Source organism: Stenella coeruleoalba (genome assembly GCF_951394435.1).
Source record: "Stenella coeruleoalba genome assembly, contig: scaffold_104, whole genome shotgun sequence".
Taxonomy (NCBI): Eukaryota; Metazoa; Chordata; class Mammalia; order Artiodactyla; family Delphinidae; genus Stenella; species Stenella coeruleoalba.
The window spans coordinates 98,948-123,158 of NW_027646183.1; the positions used below are offsets into that span (position 1 = coordinate 98,948).

The window sequence follows — 24,211 nt, forward strand, 5'->3', positions numbered from 1 at the left end:
TTTAAGGTATTCTTCCTTCAGCTAAAACATGCATGTGGAACCTAGAGTATGATCAACCATGTGATCGGGAGACGTGTTCAAATATGTCTCAGTTTTCGTACCCTGGTACTCGGGTGCAACATTCCAGACGCTTTACTAACACTCTCCCCACTTGGAGAGTCAGTCCCTTTAACCTCCTGTTTGGCCCAGTTTGCAATTTCTGCGGAAGATGAACAGGAATAGCGAGAACCAATGAGAGGCTAGCTGGAGGTGTCTGGACGGGCAAATTTAACTCTCATTTCCCACCAGGAAGAGGAAATAACCAAAGGCTCAGCGTGCCGTGCCAGAACCAGATTAGGGCCTGAAGCCATCCTGCAGTGTAGCGGCCAGGTCACAAGAAAGCGAGTTGAAGAAAGGAGCTCAGGGGCACTGCAATTCACAAACCAGCAGAGTTATAAATGACAGCTATCGTCCAAAAATAGACTGAAGTAAGGCTGCCAAGAGGACTTGAAAGCGGGGCAGAATTGCATGAAACCGATTGGCACAATGTTGCCATCCTGCGGTGTTGCGGCCAGCTCAAAAGAAAGCGAGTTGAAGAAAGGAGCTCAGGGGCACTGTAATTCACAAACCTGCAGAGTTATAAATGACAGCTATCGTCCAAAAATATACTGAAGTAAGGCTGCCAAGAGGACTTGAAAGCGGAGCAGAATTGCAGGAAACCGATTCCAGGAGGTAGACTGGAATTGCATTGAAAGCATAGGAAAAGAGGCAGAACGTCCACAATGATGCACTTGGCCAAAAAGGACGTATGCGTTTTTTCCTGAATATATTCAGGAAAAAACGCATACGCCCTTTTTGGCCAACCAAGCAAGCTTGCAAAGGAAATCTGCACTACAATGAAGTCTCACTTCCCCCCGGTCAAAAGGGCCATCTGAAAAAAGTGTAAAATCCAGAAAGGCAACAGGCCATTGAGAACTGGGAGCCTTGTTATGCTGATGGGCGGGATGTAAATTGCCAACAGACACTTGGGAGAAGTGTATGGTGTTTCCTGAAACATCTAAAAAACAGAGCAACAGAGCCTAGGGCACTTCCACTTATGGACCTATAGCTCAGGGAAATTAAAATCAAAAAGACACAGCCACCCCAAAATTTGGAACGGCTCTGTTTACAAGAACCTCTTTTACAGTACAAGTTCAACATTGCAGAAAGTGAAAAATGGATAAAGAAGTTGTGGTATTCACTTACAAAGCAATATCACTCAGCAATGAAATCTATGTCATCAGGCCCTTAGCAGCACAATGAGTGGATTCAGGTATGATGATTCTAACTGAAATAAGTCACACAGAAAAAGAAACATCATAAGATATCAGTAATACACGGAATGTAAACTTGGCTACACAGGAACTGAATTACAGAACAGAACAGGGTCTCAAATTTAGAAAACCAACTTATGCTTGCTTAAGGGGAAAGGTGAGTTGGGGTGCTGCATAAAACCAGAGATTGAAATGAGCACAGATAAAGTTCCTTAAGCCAAATATGGAATAGACAAGAGCTACTCCTTGCTCAACGAAATGGACTCAACACCGCATATTAAACGCCTAAGAATGTACCTGACTAGTAAGTATCTTAAAACCTATGGATTGCTATGTCTCCGAAAGAGAATCAAGCATGTGTACAGGGGCATAAACACAGCAGTGATAGGATTGGAGAGGTTCGGTGAGCAAATGAAGACCCTTTGAAGTCATATTGCATGGTACCCATTCCACGGGTTTCAAATACCCAGGTTTAAGGTATTCTTCCTTCAGCTAAAGATGCATGTGGAACCCAAGTATGATCAACCATGTGAACGGGAGACGTGTTCAAATATGTCTCAGTTTTCCTGCCCTGGTACTCGGGTGCAACATTCCGGACGCTTTACTAACACTCTCCCCACTTGGAGAGTCAGCGCCTTTCACCTCTTGTTTGGCCCAGTTTGCTATTTCTTGGAAGATGAACAGGAATAGCGAGAACCAATGAGAGACTAGCTGGAGGTGTCTGGACGGGCAAATTTAACTCTCATTTCCCACCAGGAAGAGGAAATAACCAAAGGCTCAGCGTGCCGTGCCGGAACCAGATTAGGGCCTGAAGCCATCCTGCGGTGTTGCGGCCAGGTCACAAGAAAGCGAGTTGAAGAAAGGAGCTCAGGGGCACTGTAATTCACAAACCTGCAGAGTTATAAATGACAGCTATCGTCCAAAAATAGACTGAAGTAAGGGTGCCAAGAGGACTTGAAAGCGGGGCAGAATTGCAGGAAACCGATTTCAGGAGGTAGACTGGAATTGCATTGAAAGCATAGGAAAAGAGGCAGAACGTCCACAATGATGCACTTGGCCAAAAAGGGCGTATGCGTTTTTTCCTGAATATATTCAGGAAAAAACGCATACGCCCTTTTTGGCCAACCAAGCAAGCTTGCAAAGGAAATCTGTACTACAATGAAGTCTCACTTCACCCGGTCAAAAGGGCCATCTGAAAAAAGTGTAAAATCCAGAAAGGCAGGACAGGCCATGGAGAACTGGGAGCCTTGTTATGCTGATGGGCGGGATGTAAATTGCCAACAACCACTCGGGAGAAGTGTATGGTGTTTCCTGAAACATCTAAAAAACAAAGCAACAGAACCTAGGGCACTTCCACTTATGGTCCTATAGCTTAGGGAAATTAAAATCAAAAAGACACAGCCACCCCAAAGTTTGGAACAGCTCTGTTTACAAGAACCTCGTTTACAGTACAAGTTCAACATCGCAGAAAGTGAAAAATGGATAAAGAAGTTGTGGTATTTACTTACAAAGCAATATCACTCAGCAATGAAATCTGTGTCATCAGGCCCTTAGCAGCACAATGAGTGGATTCAGGTATGATGATTCTAACTGAAATAAGTCACACAGAAAAAGAAACATCATAAGATATCAGTAATACACGGAATGGAAACTTGGCTACACAGGAACTGAATTACAGAACAGAACAGTGTCTCAAATTTAGAAAACCAACTTATGCTTGCTTAAGGGTAAAGGTGGGTTGGGGTGCTGCATAAAACCAGAGATTGAAATGAGCACAGATAAATTTCCTTAAGCCAAATATGGAATAGACAAGAGCTACTCCTTGCTCAATGAAATGGACTCAACACCGCATATTAAACGCCTAAGAATGTACCTGACTAGTAAGTATCTTAAAACCTATAGATTGCTATGTCTCCGAAAGAGAATCAAGCATGTGTACAGGGGCATAAACGCAGCAGTGATAGGATTGGAGAGGTTCTGTGAGCAAATGAAGACCCTTTGAAGTCATATTGCATGGTACCCATTCCACGGGTTTCAACTACCTAGGTTTAAGGTATTCTTCCTTCAGCTAAAACATGCATGTGGAACCTAGAGTATGATCAACCATGTGATCGGGAGACGTGTTCAAATATGTCTCAGTTTTCGTACCCTGGTACTCGGGTGCAACATTCCAGACGCTTTACTAACACTCTCCCCACTTGGAAAGTCAGCGCCTTTAACCTCCTGTTTGGCCCAGTTTGCAATTTCTGCGGAAGATGAACAGGAATAGCGAGAACCAATGAGAGGCTAGCTGGAGGTGTCTGGACGGGCAAATTTAACTCTCATTTCCCACCAGGAAGAGGAATTAACCAAAGGCTCAGCATGCCATGCCGGAACCAGATTAGGGCCTGAAGCCATCCTGCAGTGTAGCGGCCAGGTCACAAGAAAGCGAGTTGAAGAAAGGAGCTCAGGGGCACTGCAATTCACAAACCAGCAGAGTTATAAATGACAGCTATCGTCCAAAAATAGACTGAAGTAAGGCTGCCAAGAGGACTTGAAAGCGGGGCAGAATTGCATGAAACCGATTGGCACAATGATGCCATCCTGCGGTGTTGCGGCCAGCTGAAAAGAAAGCGAGTTGAAGAAAGGAGCTCAGGGGCACTGTAATTCACAAACCTGCAGAGTTATAAATGACAGCTATCGTCCAAAAATATACTGAAGTAAGGCTGCCAAGAGGACTTGAAAGCGGGGCAGAATTGCAGGAAACCGATTTCAGGAGGTAGACTGGAATTGCATTGAAAGCATAGGAAAAGAGGCAGAACGTCCACAATGATGCACTTGGCCAAAAAGGGCGTATGCGTTTTTTCCTGAATATATTCAGGAAAAAACGCATACGCCCTTTTTGGCCAACCTAGCAAGCTTGCAAATGAAATATGCACTACAATGAAGTCTCACTTCCCCCCGGTCAAAAGGGCCATCTGAAAAAAGTGTAAAATCCAGAAAGGCAGGACAGGCCATGGAGAACTGGGAGCCTTGTTATGCTGATGGGCGGGATGTAAATTGCCAACAACCACACGGGAGAAATGTATGGTGTTTCCTGAAACATCTAAAAAACAAAGCAACAGAACCTAGGGCACTTCCACTTATGGTCCTATAGCTTAGGGAAATTAAAATCAAAAAGACACAGCCACCCCAAAGTTTGGAACGGCTCTGTTTACAAGAACCTCTTTTACAGTACAAGTTCAACATTGCAGAAAGTGAAAAATGGATAAAGAAGTTGTGGTATTCACTTACAAAGCAATATCACTCAGCAATGAAATCTATGTCATCAGGCCCTTAGCAGCACAATGAGTGGATTCAGGTATGATGATTCTAACTGAAATAAGTCACACAGAAAAAGAAACATCATAAGATATCAGTAATACACGGAATGGAAACTTGGCTACACAGGAACTGAATTACAGAACAGAACAGGGTCTCAAATTTAGAAAACCAACTTATGCTTGCTTAAGGGTAAAGGTGAGTTGGGGTGCTGCATAAAACCAGAGATTGAAATGAGCACAGATAAAGTTCCTTAAGCCAAATATGGAATAGACAAGAGCTACTCCTTGCTCAACGAAATGGACTCAACACCGCATATTAAACGCCTAAGAATGTACCTGACTAGTAAGTATCTTAAAACCTATGGATTGCTATGTCTCCGAAGGAGAATCAAGCATGTGTACAGGGACATAAACGCAGCAGTGATAGGATTGGAGAGGTTCGGTGAGCAAATGAAGACCCTTTGAAGTCATATTGCATGGTACCCATTACACGGGTTTCAACTACCTAGGTTTAAGGTATTCTTCCTTCAGCTAAAACATGCATGTGGAACCCAAGTATGATCAACCATGTGAACGGGAGACGTGTTCAAATATGTCTCAGTTTTCGTACCCTGGTACTCGGGTGCAACATTCCAGACGCTTTACTAACACTCTGCCGACTTGGAGAGTCAGTCCCTTTAACCTCCTGTTTGGCCCAGTTTGCAATTTCTGCGGAAGATGAACAGGAATAGCGAGAACCAATGAGAGGCTAGCTGGAGGTGTCTGGACGGGCAAATTTAACTCTCATTTCCCACCAGGAAGAGGAATTAACCAAAGGCTCAGCATGCCATGCCGGAACCAGATTAGGGCCTGAAGCCATCCTGCGGTGTTGCGGCCAGGTCACAAGAAAGCGAGTTGAAGAAAGGAGCTCAGGGGCACTGTAATTCACAAACCTGCAGAGTTATAAATGACAGCTATCGTCCAAAAATAGACTGAAGTAAGGCTGCCAAGAGGACTTGAAAGCGGGGCAGAATTGCAGGAAACCGATTTCAGGAGGTAGACTGGAATTGCATTGAAAGCATAGGAAAAGAGGCAGAACGTCCACAATGATGCACTTGGCCAAAAAGGGCGTATGCGTTTTTTCCTGAATATATTCAGGAAAAACGCATACGCCCTTTTTGGCCAACCAAGCAAGCTTGCAAAGGAAATCTGCACTACAATGAAGTGTCACTTCCCCCCAGTCAAAAGGGCCATCTGAAAAAAGTGTAAAATCCAGAAAGGCAGGACAGGCCATGGAGAACTGGGAGCCTTGTTATGCTGATGGGCGGGATATAAATTGCCATCAGACACTCGGGAGAAGTGTATGGTGTTTCCTGAAACATCCAAAAAACAAAGCAACAGAGCCTAGGGCACTGCCACTTATGGTCCTATAGCTTAGGGAAATTAAAATCAAAAAGACACAGCCACCCCAAAGTTTGGGACGCCTCTGTTTACAAGAACCTCGTTTACAGTACAAGTTCAACATCGCAGAAAGTGAAAAATGGATAAAGAAGTTGTGGTATTTACTTACAAAGCAATATCACTCAGCAATGAAATCTGTGTCATCAGGCCCTTAGCAGCACAATGAGTGGATTCAGGTATGATGATTCTAACTGAAGTAAGTCACACAGAAAAAGAAACATCATAAGATATCAGTAATACACGGATTGTAAACTTGGCTACACAGGAACTGAATTACAGAACAGAACAGGGACTCAAATTTCGAAAAACAACTTATGCTTGCTTAAGGGTAAAGGTGAGTTGGGGTGCTGCATAAAACCAGAGATTGAAATGAGCACAGATAAAGTTCCTTAAGTCAAATATGGAATAGACAAGAGCTACTCCTTGCTCAACGAAATGGACTCAACACCGCATATTAAACGCCTAAGAATGTACCTGACTAGTAAGTATCTTAAAACCTATGGATTGCTGTGTCTCCGAAAGAGAATCAAGCATGTGTACAGGGGCATAAACGCAACAGTGATAGGATTGGAGAGGTTCGGTGAGCAAATGAAGACCCTTTGAAGTCATATTGCATGGTACCCATTCCACGGGTCTCAACTCTCCAGGTTTAAGGTATTCTTCCTTCAGCTAAAACATGCATGTGGAACCCAAGTATGATCAACCATGTGAACGGGAGACGTGTTCAAATATGTCTCAGTTTTCCTCCCCTGGTACTCGGGTGCAACATTCCAGACGCTTTACTAACACTCTCCCCACTTGGAGAGTCAGCGCCTTTAACCTCCTGTTTGGCCCAGTTTGCAATTTCTGCGGAAGATGAACAGGAATAGCGAGAACCAATGAGAGGCTAGCTGGAGGTGTCTGGACGGGCAAATTTAACTCTCATTTCCCACCAGGAAGAGGAATTAACCAAAGGCTCAGCATGCCGGGCCGGAACCAGATTAGGGCCTGAAGCCATCCTGCGGTGTTGCGGCCAGCTCAAAAGAAACCGAGTTGAAGAAAGGAGCTCAGGGGCACTGTAATTCACAAACCTGCAGAGTTATAAATGACAGCTATCGTCCAAAAATAGACTGAAGTAAGGCTGCCAAGAGGACTTGAAAGCGGGGCAGAATTGCAGGAAACCGATTTCAGGAGGTAGACTGGAATTGCATTGAAAGCATAGGAAAAGAGGCAGAACGTCCACAATGATGCACTTGGCCAAAAAGGGCGTATGCGTTTTTTCCTGAATATATTCAGGAAAAAACGCATACGCCCTTTTCGGCCAACCAAGCAAGCTTGCAAAGGAAATCTGCACTACAATGAAGTCTCACTTCCCCCCGGTCAAAAGGGCCATCTGAAAAAAGTGTAAAATCCAGAAAGGCAGGACAGGCCATGGAGAACTGGGAGCCTTGTTATGCTGATGGGCGGGATGTAAATTGCCAACAACCACTCGGGAGAAGTGTATGGTGTTTCCTGAAACATCTAAAAAACAAAGCAACAGAGCCTAGGGCACTTCCACTTATGGTCCTATAGCTTAGGGAAATTAAAATCAAAAAGACACAGCCACCCCAAAGTTTGGAACGGCTCTGTTTACAAGAACCTCGTTTACAGTAAAAGTTCAACATCGCAGAAGGTGAAAAATGGAGAAAGAAGTTGTGGTATTTATTTACAAAGCAATATCACTCAGCAATGAAATCTGTGTCATCAGGCCCTTAGCAGCACAATGAGTGGATTCAGGTATGATGATTCTAACTGAAGTAAGTCACACAGAAAAAGAAACATCATAAGATACCAGTAATACACGGAATGTAAACTTGGCTACACAGGAACTGAATTACAGAACAGAACAGGGACTCAAATTTAGAAAAACAACTTATGCTTGCTTAAGGGTAAAGGTGAGTTGGGGTGCTGCATAAAACCAGAGATTGAAATGAGCACAGATAAAGTTCCTTAAGCCAAATATGGAATAGACAAGAGCTACTCCTTGCTCAACGAAATGGACTCAACACCGCATATTAAACGCCTAAGAATGTACCTGACTTGTAAGTATCTTAAAACCTATGGATTGCTATGTCTCCAAAAGAGAATCAAGCATGTGTACAGGGGCATAAACGCAGCAGTGATAGGATTGGAGAGGTTCGGTGAGCAAATGAAGACCCTTTGAAGTCATATTGCATGGTACCCATTCCACGGGTCTCAACTCTCCAGGTTTAAGGTATTCTTCCTTCAGCTAAAACATGCATGTGGAACCTAGAGTATGATCAACCATGTGATCGGGAGACGTGTTCAAATATGTCTCAGTTTTCGTACCCTGGTACTCGGGTGCAACATTCCAGACGCTTTACTGACACTCTCCCCACTTGGAGAGTCAGCGCCTTTAACCTCCTGTTTGGCCCAGTTTGCAATTTCTGCGGAAGATGAACAGGAATAGCGAGAACCAATGAGAGGCTAGCTGGAGGTGTCTGGACGGGCAAATTTAACTCTCATTTCCCACCAGGAAGAGGAAATAACCAAAGCCTCAGCGTGCCGTACCGGAACCAGATTAGGGCCTGAAGCCATCCTGCGGTGTTGCGGCCAGGTCACAAGAAAGCGAGTTGAAGAAAGGAGCTCAGGGGCACTGTAATTCACAAACCTGCAGAGTTATAAATGACAGCTATCGTCCAAAAATAGACTGAAGTAAGGCTGCCAAGAGGACTTGAAAACGGGGCAGAATTGCAGGAAACCGATTTCAGGAGGTAGACTGGAATTGCATTGAAAGCATAGGAAAAGAGGCAGAACGTCCACAATGATGCACTTGGCCAAAAAGGGCGTATGCGTTTTTTCCTGAATATATTCAGGAAAAAACGCATACGCCCTTTTTGGCCAACCAAGCAAGCTTGCAAAGGAAATCTGCACTACAAGGAAGTCTCACTTCCCCCCGGTCAAAAGGGCCATCTGAAAAAAGTGTAAAATCCAGAAAGGCAGGACAGGCCATGGAGAACTGGGAGCCTTGTTATGCTGATGGGCGGGATGTAAATTGCCAACAACCACTCGGGAGAAGTGTATGGTGTTTCCTGAAACATCTAAAAAACAAAGCAACAGAGCCTAGGGCACTTCCACTTATGGTCCTATAGCTTAGGGAAATTAAAATCAAAAAGACACAGCCACCCCAAAGTTTGGAACGGCTCTGTTTACAAGAACCTCGTTTACAGTACAAGTTCAACATCGCAGAAAGTGAAAAATGGAGAAAGAAGTTGTGGTATTTATTTACAAAGCAATATCACTCAGCAATGAAATCTGTGTCATCAAGCCCTTAGCAGCACAATGAGTGGATTCAGGTATGATGATTCTAACTGAAGTAAGTCACACAGAAAAAGAAACATCATAAGATACCAGTAATACACGGAATGTAAACTTGGCTACACAGGAACTGAATTACAGAACAGAACAGGGACTCAAATTTAGAAAAACAACTTATGCTTGCTTAAGGGTAAAGGTGAGTTGGGGTGCTGCATAAAACCAGAGATTGAAATGAGCACAGATAAAGTTCCTTAAGCCAAATATGGAATAGACAAGAGCTACTCCTTGCTCAACGAAATGGACTCAACACCGCATATTAAACGCCTAAGAATGTACCTGACTTGTAAGTATCTTAAAACCTATGGATTGCTATGTCTCCAAAAGAGAATCAAGCATGTGTACAGGGGCATAAACGCAGCAGTGATAGGATTGGAGAGGTTCGGTGAGCAAATGAAGACCCTTTGAAGTCATATTGCATGGTACCCATTCCACGGGTCTCAACTCTCCAGGTTTAAGGTATTCTTCCTTCAGCTAAAACATGCATGTGGAACCTAGAGTATGATCAACCTTGTGATGGGGAGACGTGTTCAAATATGTCTCAGTTTTCGTACCCTGGTACTCGGGTGCAACATTCCAGACGCTTTACTAACACTCTCCCCACTTGGAGAGTCAGTCCCTTTAACCTCCTGTTTGGCCCAGTTTGCAATTTCTGCGGAAGATGAACAGGAATAGCGAGAACCAATGAGAGGCTAGCTGGAGGTGTCTGGACGGGCAAATTTAACTCTCATTTCCCACCAGGAAGAGGAAATAACCAAAGGCTCAGCGTGCCGTACCGGAACCAGATTAGGGCCTGAAGCCATCCTGTGGTGTTGCGGCCAGGTCACAAGAAAGCGAGTTGAAGAAAGGAGCTCAGGGGCACTGTAATTCACAAACCTGCAGAGTTATAAATGACAGCTATCGTCCAAAAATACACTGAAGTAAGGCTGCCAAGAGGACTTGAAAGCGGGGCAGAATTGCAGGAAACCGATTTCAGGAGGTAGACTGGAATTGCATTGAAAGCATAGGAAAAGAGGCAGAACGTCCACAATGATGCACTTGGCCAAAAAGGGCGTATGCGTTTTTTCCTGAATATATTCAGGAAAAAACGCATACGCCCTTTTTGGCCAACCAAGCAAGCTTGCAAAGGAAATCTGCACTACAATGAAGTCTCACTTCCCCCCGGTCAAAAGGGCCATATGAAAAAAGTGTAAAATCCAGAAAGGCAGGACAGGCCCTGGAGAACTGGGAGCCTTGTTATGCTGATGGGCGGGATGTAAATTGCCAACAACCACTCGGGAGAAGTGTATGGTGTTTCCTGAAACATCTAAAAAACAAAGCAACAGAACCTAGGGCACTTCCACTTATGGTCCTATAGCTTAGGGAAATTAAAATGAAAAAGACACAGCCACCCCAAAGTTTGGAACAGCTCTGTTTACAAGAACCTCGTTTACAGTACAAGTTCAACATCGCAGAAAGTGAAAAATGGATAAAGAAGTTGTGGTATTTACTTACAAAGCAATATCACTCAGCAATGAAATCTGTGTCATCAGGCCCTTAGCAGCACAATGAGTGGATTCAGGTATGATGATTCTAACTGAAGTAAGTCACACAGAAACAGAAACATCATAAGATATCAGTAATACACAGAATGTAAACTTGGCTACACAGGAACTGAATTACAGAACAGAACAGGGTCTCAAATTTAGAAAACCAACTAATGCTTGCTTAAGGGTAAAGGTGAGTTGGGGTGCTGCATAAAACCAGAGATTGAAATGAGCACAGATAAAGTTCCTTAAGTCAAATATGGAATAGACAAGAGCTACTCCTTGCTCAACGAAATGGACTCAACACCACATATTAAACGCCTAAGAATGTACCTGACTAGTAAGTATCTTAAAACCTATGGATTGCTATGTCTCCGAAAGAGAACCAAGCATGTGTACAGGTGCATAAACGCAGCAGTGATAGGATTGGAGAGGTTCGGTGAGCAAATGAAGACCCTTTGAAGTCATATTGCATGGTACCCATTACACGGGTCTTAACTCTCCAGGTTTAAAGTATTCTTCCTTCAGCTAAAACATGCATGTGGAACCCAAGTATGATCAACCATGTGAACGGGAGACGTGTTCAAATATGTCTCAGTTTTCCTCCCCTGGTACTCGGGTGCAACATTCCAGACGCTTTACTAACACTCTCCCCACTTGGAGAGTCAGCGCCTTTAACCTCCTGTTTGGCACAGTTTGCAATTTCTGCGGAAGATGAACAGGAATAGCGAGAACCAATGAGAGACTAGCTGGAGGTGTCTGGACGGGCAAATTTAACTCTCATTTCCCACCAGGAAGAGGAAATAACCAAAGCCTCAGCGTGCCGTGCCGGAACCAGATTAGGGCCTGAAGCCATCCTGCGGTGTTGCGGCCAGGTCACAAGAAAGCGAGTTGAAGAAAGGAGCTCAGGGGCACTGTAATTCACAAACCTGCAGAGTTATAAATGACAGCTATCGTCCAAAAATAGACTGAAGTAAGGCTGCCAAGAGGACTTGAAAGCGGGGCAGAATTGCAGGAAACCGATTTCAGGAGGTAGACTGGAATTGCATTGAAAGCATAGGAAAAGAGGCAGAACGTCCACAATGATGCACTTGGCCAAAAAGGGCGTATGCGTTTTTTCCTGAATATATTCAGGAAAAAACGCATACGCCCTTTTTGGCCAACCAAGCAAGCTTGCAAAGGAAATCTGAACTACAATGAAGTCTCACTTCCCCCCGGTCAAAAGGGCCATCTGAAAAAAGTGTAAAATCCAGAAAGGCAGGACAGGCCATGGAGAACTGGGAGCCTTGTTATGCTGATGGGCGGGATGTAAATTGCCAACAACCACTCGGGAGAAGTGTATGGTGTTTCCTGAAACATCTAAAAAACAAATCAACAGAGCCTAGGGCACTGCCACTTATGGTCCTATAGCTTAGGGAAATTAAAATCAAAAAGACACAGCCACCCCAAAGTTTGGGACGCCTCTGTTTACAAGAACCTCGTTTACAGTACAAGTTCAACATCGCAGAAAGTGAAAAATGGATAAAGAACTTGTGGTACTTACGTACAATGCAGTATCACTCAGCAATGAAATCTATGTCATCAGGCCCGTAGCAGCATCATGACTGGATTCAGGTACGATGATTCTAACTGAAATAAGTCACACAGAAAAAGAAACATCATAAGATATCACTAATACACGGAATGTAAACTTGGCTACACAGGAACTGCATTCCAAAACAGAACAGGGTCTCAAATTTAGAAAACCAACTTATGCTTGCTTAAGGGTAAAGGTGAGTTGGGGTGCTGCATAAAACCAGAGATTGAAATGAGCACAGATAAAGTTCCTTAAGTCAAATATAGAATAGACAAGAGCTACTCCTTGCTCAACTAAATGGACTCAACACCGCATATTAAACGCCTAAGAATGTACCTGACTAGTAAGTATCGTAAAACCTATGGATTGCTATGTCTCCGAAAGAGAATCAAGCATGTGTACAGGGGCATAAACGCAGCAGTGATAGGATTGGAGAGGTTCGGTGAGCAAATGAAGACCCTTTGAAGTCATATTGCATGGTACCCATTCCACGGGTCTCAACTCTCCAGGTTTAAGTTATTCTTCCTTCAGCTAAAACATGCATGTGGAACCCAAGTATGATCAACCATGTGAAAGGGAGACGTGTTCAAATATGTCTCAGTTTTCCTCCCCTGGTACTCGGGTGCAACATTCCAGATGCTTTACTAACACTCTCCCCACTTGGAGAGTCAGCGCCTTTAACCTCCTGTTTGGCCCAGTTTGCAATTTCTGCGGAAGATGAACAGGAATAGCGAGAACCAATGAGAGGCTAGCTGGAGGTGTCTGGACGGGCAAATTTAACTCTCATTTCCCACCAGGAAGAGGAATTAACCAAAGGCTCAGCGTGCCGTACCGGAACCAGATTATGGCCTGAAGCCAACCTGCGGTGTTGTGGCCACCTCAAAAGAAAGCGAGTTGAAGAAAGGAGCTCAGGGGCACTGTAATTCACAAACCTGCAGAGTTATAAATGACAGCTATCGTCCAAAAATAGACTGAAGTAAGGCTGCCAAGAGGACTTGAAAGCGGGGCAGAATTGCAGGAAACCGATTTCAGGAGGTAGACTGGAATTGCATTGAAAGCATAGGAAAAGAGGCAGAACGTCCACAATGATGCACTTGGCCAAAAAGGGCGTATGCGTTTTTTCCTGAATATATTCAGGAAAAAACGCATACGCCCTTTTTGGCCAACCAAGCAAGCTTGCAAAGGAAATCTGCACTACAAGGAAGTCTCACTTCCCCCCGGTCAAAAGGGCCATCTGAAAAAAGTGTAAAATCCAGAAAGGCAGGACAGGCCATGGAGAACTGGGAGCCTTGTTATGCTGATGGGCGGGATGTAAATTGCCAACAGACACTCGGGAGAAGTGTATGGTGTTTCCTGAAACATCTAAAAAACAAAGCAACAGAACCTAGGGCACTTCCACTTATGGTCCTATAGCTTAGGGAAATTAAAATCAAAAAGACACAGCCACCCCAAAGTTTGGAACGGCTCTGTTTACAAGAACCTCGTTTACAGTCCAAGTTCAACATCGCAGAAAGTGAAAAATGGATAAAGAAGTTGTGGTATTTACTTACAAAGCAATATTACTCAGCAATGAAATCTGTGTCATCAGGCCCTTAGCAGCACAATGAGTGGATTCAGGTATGATGATTCTAACTGAAATAAGTCACACAGAAAAAGAAACATCATAAGATATCAGTAATACACGGAATGTAAACTTGGCTACACAGGAACTGAATTACAGAACAGAACAGGGTCTCAAATTTAGAAAACCAACTTATGCTTGCTTAAGGGTAAAGGTGAGTTGGGGTGCTGCATAAAACCAGAGATTGAAATGAGCACAGATAAAGTTCCTTAAGCCAAATATGGAATACACAAGAGCTATTCCTTGCTCAACGAAATGGACTCAACACCGCATATTAAACGCCTAAGAATGTACCTGACTAGTAAGTATCTTAAAACCTATGGATTGCTATGTCTCCGAAAGAGAATCAAGCATGTGTACAGGGGCATAAACGTAGCAGTGATAGGATTGGAGAGGTTCGGTGAGCAAATGAAGACCCTTTGAAGTCATATTGCATGGTACCCATTCCACGGGTCTCAACTCTCCAGGTTTAAGTTATTCTTCCTTCAGCTAAAACATGCATGTGGAACCCAAGTATGATCAACCATGTGAACGGGAGACGTGTTCAAATATGTCTCAGTTTTCGTACCCTGGTACTCGGGTGCAACATTCCAGACGCTTTACTAACACTCTCCCCTTTTGGAGAGTCAGCGCCTTTAACCTCCTGTTTGGCCCAGTTTGCAATTTCTGCAGAAGATGAACAGGAATAGCGAGAACCAATGGAGACTAGCTGGAGGTGTCTGGACGGGCAAATTTAACTCTCATTTCCTACCAGGAAGAGGAATTAACCAAAGGCTCAGCGTGCCGTGCCGGAACCAGATTAGGGCCTGAAGCCATCCTGCGGTGTTGCCGCCAGCTCACAAGAAAGCGAGTTGAAGAAAGGAGCTCAGGGGCACTGTAATTCACAAACCTGCAGAGTTATAAATGACAGCTATCGTCCAAAAATAGACTGAAGTAAGGCTGCCAAGAGGACTTGAAAGTGGGGCAGAATTGCAGGAAACCGATTTCAGGAGGTAGACTGGAATTGCATTGAAAGCATAGGAAAAGAGGCAGAACGTCCACAATGATGCACTTGGCCAAAAAGGGCATATGCATTTTTTCCTGAATATATTCAGGAAAAAACGCATACGCACTTTTTGGCCAACCAAGCAAGCTTGCAAAGGAAATCTGCACTACAATGAAGTCTCACTTCCCCCGGGTAAAAAGGGCCATCTGAAAAAAGTGTAAAATCCAGAAAGGCAGGACAGGCCATGGAGAACTGGAAGCCTTGTTATGCTGATGGGCGGGATGTAAATTGCCAACAACCACTCGGGAGAAATGTATGGTGTTTCCTGAAACATCTAAAAAACAAAGCAACAGAACCTAGGGCACTTCCACTTATGGTCCTATAGCTTAGGGAAATTAAAATCAAAAAGACACAGCCACCCCAAAGTTTGGAACGGCTCTGTTTACAAGAACCTCGTTTACAGTACAAGTTCAACATCGCAGAAAGTGAAAAATGGATAAAGAATTTGTGGTATTTACTTACAAAGCAATATCACTCAGCAATGAAATCTGTGTCATCTGACCCTTAGCAGCACAATGAGTGGATTCAGGTATGATGATTCTAACTGAAATAAGTCACACAGAAAAAGAAACATCATAAGATATCAGTAATACACGGAATGTAAACTTGGCTACACAGGAACTGAATTACAGAACAGAACAGGGTCTCAAATTTAGAAAACCAACTTATGCTTGCTTAAGGGTAAAGGTGAGTTGTGGTGCTGCATAAAACCAGAGATTGAAATGAGCACAGATAAAGTTCCTTAAGTCAAATATGGAATAGACAAGAGCTACTCCTTGCTCAACGAAATGGACTCAACACCGCATATTAAACGCCTAAGAATGTACCTGACTAGTAAGTATCGTAAAACTTATGGATTGCTATGTCTCCAAAAGAGAATCAAGCATGTGTACAGGGGCATAAACGCAGCAGTGATAGGATTGGAGAGGTTCGGTGAGCAAATGAAGACCCTTTGAAGTCATATTGCATGGTACCCATTACACGGGTCACAACGCTCCAGGTTTAAGGTATTCTTCATTCAGCTAAAACATGCATGTGGAACCCAAGTATGATCAACCATGTGAAGGGGAGACGTGTTCAAATATGTCTCAGTTTTCCTCCCCTGGTACTCGGGTGCAACATTCCAGACGCTTTACTAACACTCTCCCCACTTGGAGAGTCAGCGACTTTAACCTCCTCTTTGGCCCAGTTTGCAATTTCTGCGGAAGATGAACAGGAATAGCGAGAACCAATGGAGACTAGCTGGAGGTGTCTGGACGGGCAAATTTAACTCTCATTTCCTACCAGGAAGAGGAATTAACCAAAGGCTCAGCGTGCCATGCCAGAACCAGATTAGGGCCTGAAGCCATCCTGCGGTGTTGCGGCCAGGTCACAAGAAAGCGAGTTGAAGAAAGGAGCTCAGGGGCACTGTAATTCACAAACCTGCAGAGTTATAAATGACAGCTATCGTCCAAAAATAGACTGAAGTAAGGCTGCCAAGAGGACTTGAAAGCGGGGCAGAATTGCAGGAAACCGATTTCAGGAGGTAGACTGGAATTGCATTGAAAGCATAGGAAAAGAGGCAGAACGTCCACAATGATGCACTTGGCCAAAAAGGGCGTATGCGTTTTTTCCTGAATATATTCAGGAAAAAACGCATACGCCCTTTTTGGCCAACCAAGCAAGCTTGCGAAGGAAATCTGCACTACAATGAAGTCTCACTTCCCCCCGGTCAAAAGGGCCATCTGAAAAAAGTGTAAAATCCAGAAAGGCAGGACAGGCCATGGAGAACTGGGAGCCTTGTTATGCTGATGGGCGGGATGGAAATTGCCAACAGACACTCAGGAGAAGTGTATGGTGTTTCCTGAAACATCTAAAAAACAAAGCAACAGAGCCTAGGGCACTTCCACTTATGGTCCTATAGCTTAGGGAAATTAAAATCAAAAAGACACAGCCACCCCAAAGTTTGGGACGCCTCTGTTTACAAGAACCTCGTTTACCGTACAAGTTCAATATCACAGAAAGTGAAAAATGGATAAAGAACTTGTGGTACTTACGTACAATGCAGTATCACTCAGCAATGAAATCTATGTCATCAGGCCCGTAGCAGCATAATGAGTGGATTCAGGTACGATGATTCTAACTGAAATAAGTCACACAGAAAAAGAAACATCATAAGATATCACTAATACACGGAATGTAAACTTGGCTACACAGGAACTGAATTCCAAAACAGCACAGGGTCTCAAATTCAGAAAACCAACTTATGCTTGCTTAAGGGGAAAGGTGAGTTGGGGTGCTGCATAAAACCAGAGATTGAAATGAGCACAGATAAAGTTCCTTAAGCCAAATATGGAATAGACAAGAGCTACTCCTTGCTCAACGAAATGGACTCAACACCCCATATTAAACGCCTAAGAATGTAACTGACTAGTAAGTATCTTAAAACCTATGGATTTCTATGTCTCCAAAAGAGAATCAAGCGTGTGTACAGGGGCATAAACGCAGCAGTGATATGATTGGAGAGGTTCGGTGAGCAAACGAAGACCCTTTGAAGTCATATTGCATGGTACCCATTCCACGGGTTTTAACTACCCAGGTTTAAGGTATTCTTCCTTCAGCTAAAACTTGCATGTGGAACCTAGAGTATGATCAACCATGTGATCGGGAGACGTGTTCAAATATGTCTCAGTTTTCGTACCCTGGTACTCGGGTGCAACATTCCAGACGCTTTACTAACACTCTCCCCACTTGGAGAGTCAGTCCCTTTGACCTCCTGTTTGGCCCAGTTTGCAATTTCTGCGGAAGATGAACAGGAATAGCGAGAACCAATGAGAGACTAGCTGAAGGTGTCTGGATGGGCAAATTTAACTCTCATTTCCCACCAGGAAGAGGAATTAACCAAAGGCTCAGCGTGCCGTGCCAGAACCAGATTAGGGCCTGAAGACATCCTTCGGTGTTGCGGCCAGCTCACAAGAAAGCGAGTTGAAGAAAGGAGCTCAGGGGCACTGTAATTCACAAACCTGCAGAGTTATAAATGACAGCTATCGTCCAAAAATAGACTGAAGTAAGGCTGCCAAGAGGACTTGAAAGCGGGGCAGAATTGCAGGAAACCGATTTCAGGAGGTAGACTGGAATTGCATTGAAAGCATAGGAAAAGAGGCAGAACGTCCACAATGATGCACTTGGCCAAAAAGGGCGTATGCGTTTTTTCCTGAATATGTTCAGGAAAAAACGCATACGCCCTTTTTGGCCAACCAAGCAAACTTGCAAAGGAAATCTGCACTACAAAGAAGTCTCACTTCCCCCCGGTCAAAAGGGCCATCTGAAAAAAGTGTAAAATCCAGAAAGGCAGGACAGGCCATGGAGAACTGGGAGCCTTGTTATGCTGATGGGCGGGATGTAAATTGCCAACAGAAACTCGGGAGAAGTGTATGGTGTTTCCTGAAACATCGAAAAAACAAAACAACAGAGTCTAGGGCACTTCCACTTATGGTCCTATAGCTTAGGGAAATTAAAATCAAAAAGACACAGCCACCCCAAAGTTTGGGATGCCTCTGTTTACAAGAACCTCGTTTACCATGCAAGTTCAATATCACAGAAAGTGAAAAATGGATAAAGAACTTGTGGTACTTACGTACAATGCAGTATCACTCAGCAATGAAATCTATGTCATCAGGCCCGTAGCAGCATAATGAGTGGATTCAGGTACGATGATTCTAACTGAAATAAGTCACACAGAAAAAGAAACATCATAATATATCACTAATACACGGAATGTAAACTTGGCTACACAGGAACTGAATTCCAAAACAGAACAGGGTCTCAAATTTAGAAAACCAACTTATGCTTGCTTAAGGGGAAAGGTGAGTTGGGGTGCTGCATAAAACCAAAGATAGAAATGAGCACAGATAAATTTCCTTAAGCCAAATATGGAATAGACAAGAGCTACTCCTTGCTCAACGAAATGGACTCAACACCCCATATTAAACGCCTAAGAATGTACGTGACTAGTAAGTATCTTAAAACCTATGGATTGCTATGTCTCCAAAAGAGAATCAAGCGTGTGTACAGGGGCATAAACACAGCAGTGAAAGGATTGGAGAGGTTCGGTGAGCAAAAGAAGACCCTTTGAAGTCATATTACATGGTACCCATTCCACGGGTTTCAACTACCCAGGTTTAAGGTATTCTTCCTTCAGCTAAAACATGCATGTGGAACCTAGAGTATGATCAACCATGTGATCGGGAGACGTGTTCAAATATGTCTCAGTTTTCATACCCTGGTACTCGGGTGCAACATTCCAGACGCTATACTAACACTCTCCCGACTTGGAGAGTCAGTCCCTTTAACCTCCTGTTTGGCCCAGTTTGCAATTTCTGCGGAAGATGAACAGGAATAGCGAGAACCAATGAGAGACTAGCTGGAGGTGTCTGGACGGGCAAATTTAACTCTCATTTCCCACCAGGAAGATGAATTAACCAAAGGCTCAGCGTGCCGTGCCAGAACCAGATTAGGGCCTGAAGCCATCCTGCGGTGTTGCGGCCAGCTCAAAAGAAAGCGAGTTGAAGAAAGGAGCTCAGGGGCACTGTAATTCACAAACCTGCAGAGTTATAAATGACAGCTATCGTCCAAAAATAGACTGAAGTAAGGCTGCCAAGAGGACTTGAAAGCAGGGCAGAATTGCAGGAAACCGATTTCAGGAGGTAGACTGGAAATGCACTGAAAGCATAGGAAAAGAGGCAGAACGTCCACAATGATGCACTTGGCCAAAAAGGGCGTATGCGTTTTTTCCTGAATATATTCAGGAAAAAACGCATACGCCCTTTTTGGCCAACGAAGCAAGCTTGCAAAGGAAATCTGCACTAAAAAGAAGTCTCACTTCCCCCCGGTCAAAAGGGCCATCTGAAAAAGGTGTAAAATCCAGAAAGGCAGGACAGGCCATGGAGAACTGGGAGCTTTGTTATGCTGATGGGCGGGATGTAAATTGTCAACAGACACTCCTGAGAAGTGTATGGTGTTTCCTGAAACATCTAAAAAACAAAGCAACAGAGCCTAGGGCACTTCCACTTATGGTCCTATAGCTTAGGGAAATTAAAATCAAAAAGACACAGCCACCCAAAAGTTTGGGACTCCTCTGTTTACAAGAACCTCGTTTACTGTAAAAGTTCAATATCGCAGAAAGTGAAAAATGGATAAAGAAGTTGTGGTACTTACGTACAATGCAGTATCACTCAGCAATGAAATCTTTGTCATCAGGCCCGTAGCAGCTTAATGAGTGGATTCAGGTACGATGTTTCTAACTGAAATAAGTCACACAGAAAAAGAAACATCATAAGATATCACTAATACACGGAATGTAAACTTGGCTACACAGGAACTGAATTACAGAACAGAAAAGGGTCTCAAATTTAGAAAACCAACTTATGCTTGCTTAAGGGTAAAGGTGAGTTGGGGTGCTGCATAAAACCAGAGATTGAAATGAGCACAGATAAAGTTCCTTAAGCCAAATATGGAATAGACAAGAGCTACTGCTTGCTCAACGAAATGGACTCGACACCGCATATTAAACGCCTAAGAATGTACCTGACTAGTAAGTATCTTAAAACCTATGGATTGCTATGTCTCTGAAAGAGAATGAAGCATGTGTACAGGGGCATAAACACAGCAGTGAAAGGATTGGAGAGGTTCGGTGAGCAAAAGAAGACCCTTTGAAGTCATATTACATGGTACCCATTCCATGGGTTTTAACTACCCAGGTTTAAGGCATTCTTCCTTCAGCTAAAACTTGCATGTGGAACCTAGAGTATGATCAACCATGTGATCGGGAGACGTGTTCAAATATGTCTCAGTTTTCGTACCCTGGTACTCGGGTGCAACATTCCAGACGCTTTACTGACACTCTCCCCACTTGGAGAGTCAGTCCCTTTAACCTCCTGTTTGGCCCAGTTTGCAATTTCTGCGGAAGATGAACAGGAATAGCGAGAACCAATGAGAGACTAGCTGAAGGTGTCTGGATGGGCAAATTTAACTCTCATTTCCCACCAGGAAGAGGAATTAACCAAAGGCTCAGCGTGCCGTGCCAGAACCAGATTAGGGCCTGAAGACATCCTGCGGTGTTGTGGCCAGCTCACAAGAAAGCGAGTTGAAGAAAGGAGCTCAGGGGCACTGTAATTCACAAACCTGCAGAGTTATAAATGACAGCTATCGTCCAAAAATAGACTGAAGTAAGGCTGCCAAGAGGACTTGAAAGCGGGGCAGAATTGCAGGAAACCGATTTCAGGAGGTAGACTGGAATTGCATTGAAAGCATAGGAAAAGAGGCAGAACGTCCACAATGATGCACTTGGCCAAAAAGGGCGTATGCGTTTTTTCCTGAATATGTTCAGGAAAAAACACATACGCCCTTTTTGGCCAACCAAGCAAACTTGCAAAGGAAATCTGCACTACAAAGAAGTCTCACTTCTCCCCGGTCAAAAGGGCCATCTGAAAAAAGTGTAAAATCCAGAAAGGCAGGACAGGCCATGGAGAACTGGGAGCCTTGTTATGCTGATGGGCGGGATGTAAATTGCCAACAGAAACTCGGGAGAAGTGTATGGTGTTTCCTGAAACATCGAAAAAACAAAACAACAGAGTCTAGGGCACTTCCACTTATGGTCCTATAGCTTAGGGAAATTAAAATCAAAAAGACACAGCCACCCCAAAGCTTGGGACGCCTCTGTTTACAAGAACCTCGTTTACCGTGCAAGTTCAATATCACAGAAAGTGAAAAATGGATAAAGAACTTGTGGTACTTACGTACAATGCAGTATCAATCAGCAATGAAATCTATGTCATCAGGCCCATAGCAGCATAATGAGTGGATTCAGGTACGATGATTCTAACTGAAATAAGTCACACAGAAAAAGAAACATCATAAAATATCACTAATACACGGAATGTAAACTTGGCTACACAGGAACTGAATTCCAAAACAGAACAGGGTCTCAAATTTAGAAAAGCAACTTATGCTTGCTTAAGGGGAAAGGTGAGTTGGGGTGCTGCATAAAACCAAAGATTGAAATGAGCACAGATAAATTTCCTTAAGCCAAATATGGAATAGACAAGAGCTACTCCTTGCTCAGCGAAATGGACTCAACACCCCATATTAAACGCCTAAGAATGTACCTGACTAGTAAGTATCTTAAAACCTATGGATTGCTATGTCTCCGAAAGAGAATCAAGCATGTGTACAGGGGCATAAACGCAGCAGTGATAGGATTGGAGAGGTTTGGTGAGCAAATGAAGACCCTTTGAAGTCATATTGCATGGTACCCATTCCACGGGTTTCAACTACCCAGGTTTAAGGTATTCTTCCTTCAGCTAAAACATGCATGTGGAACCTATAGTATGATCAACCATGTGATCGGGAGACGTGTTCAAATATTTCTCAGTTTTCGTACCCTGGTACTCGGGTGCAACATTCCAGACGCTTTACTAACACTCTCCCCACTTGGAGAGTCAGTCCCTTTAACCTCCTGTTTCGCCCAGTTTGCAATTTCTGCAGAAGATGAACAGAAATAGCGAGAACCAATGAGAGACTAGCTGGAGGTGTCTGGACGGGCAAATTTAACTCTCATTTCCCACCAGGAAGAGGAATTAACCAAAGGCTCAGCGTGCCGTGCCAGAACCAGATTAGGGCCTGAAGCCATCCTGCGGTGTTGCGGCCAGCTCACAAGAAAGCGAGTTGAAGAAAGGAGCTCAGGGGCACTGTAATTCACAAACCTGCAGAGTTATAAATGACAGCTATCGTCCAAAAATAGACTGAAGTAAGGCTGCCAAGAGGACTTGAAAGCGGGGCAGAATTGCAGGAAACCGATTTCAGGAGGTAGACTGGAATTGCATTGAAAGCATAGGAAAAGAGGCAGAACGTCCACAATGATGCACTTGGCCAAAAAGGGCGTATGCGTTTTTTCCTGAATATATTCAGGAAAAAACGCATACGCCCTTTTTGGCCAACCAAGCAAGCTTGCAAAGGAAATCTGCACTACAATGAAGTCTCACTTCCCCCCGGTCAAAAGGGCCATCTGAAAAAAGTGTAAAATCCAGAAAGGCAGGACAGGCCATGGAGAACTGGGAGCCTTGTTATTCTGAAGGGCGGGATGTAAATTGCCAACAGACACTCGGGAGAAGTGTATGGTGTTTCCTGAAACATCTAAAAAACAATGCAACAGAGCCTAGGACACTGCCACTTATGGTCCTATAGCTTAGGGAAATTAAAATCAAAAAGACACAGCCACCCCAAAGTTTGGGACGCCTCTGTTTACAAGAACCTCGTTTACAGTACAAGTTCAACATTGTAGAAAGTGAAAAATGGATAAAGAAGTTGTGGTATTTACTTACATAGCAATATCACTCAGCAATGAAATCTGTGTCATCAGGCCCTTAGCAGCACAATGAGTGGATTCAGGTATGATGATTCTAACTGAAATAAGTCACACAGAAAAAGAAACATCATAAGATATCAGTAATACATGGAATGTAAACTTGGCTACACAGGAACTGAATTACAGAACAGAACAGGGTCTCAAACTTAGAAAACCAACTTATGCTTGCTTAAGGGTAAAGGTGAGTTGGGGTGCTGCATAAAAGCAGAGATTGAAATGAGCACAGATAAAGTTCCTTAAGCCAAATATGGAATAGACAAGAGCTACTCCTTGCTCAACGAAATGGACTCAACACAGCATATTAAACGCCTAAGAATGTACCTGACTTGTAAGTATCTTAAAACCTATGGATGGCTATGTCTCCGAAAGAGAATCAAGCATGTGTACAGGGGCATAAACGCAGCAGTGATAGGATTGGAGAGGTTTGGTGAGCAAATGAAGACCCTTTGAAGTCATATTGCATGGTACCCATTCCACGGGTTTCAACTACCCAGGTTTAAGGTATTCTTCCTTCAGCTAAAACATGCATGTGGAACCTAGAGTATGATCAACCATGTGATCGGGAGACGTGTTCAAATATGTCTCAGTTTTCGTACCCTGGTACTCGGGTGCAACATTCCAGACGCTTTACTAACACTCTCCCGACTTGGA

General features: G+C 43.8%; 1 long non-coding RNA gene across 4 annotated transcripts in view; it reads right to left on the reverse strand.

Annotated features, from left to right (window-relative positions):
- Positions 1-24,211, reverse strand: part of LOC307181273 — a 560,753-nt gene that overhangs the window by 73,914 nt on the left and 462,628 nt on the right. For all 4 annotated transcript variants that reach the window (XR_013826299.1, XR_013826300.1, XR_013826301.1 and 1 more), the window contains one exon: positions 23,517-23,594. This is a non-coding gene — a long non-coding RNA (uncharacterized lncRNA). The remainder of the gene's footprint in view (positions 1-23,516; positions 23,595-24,211) is intronic.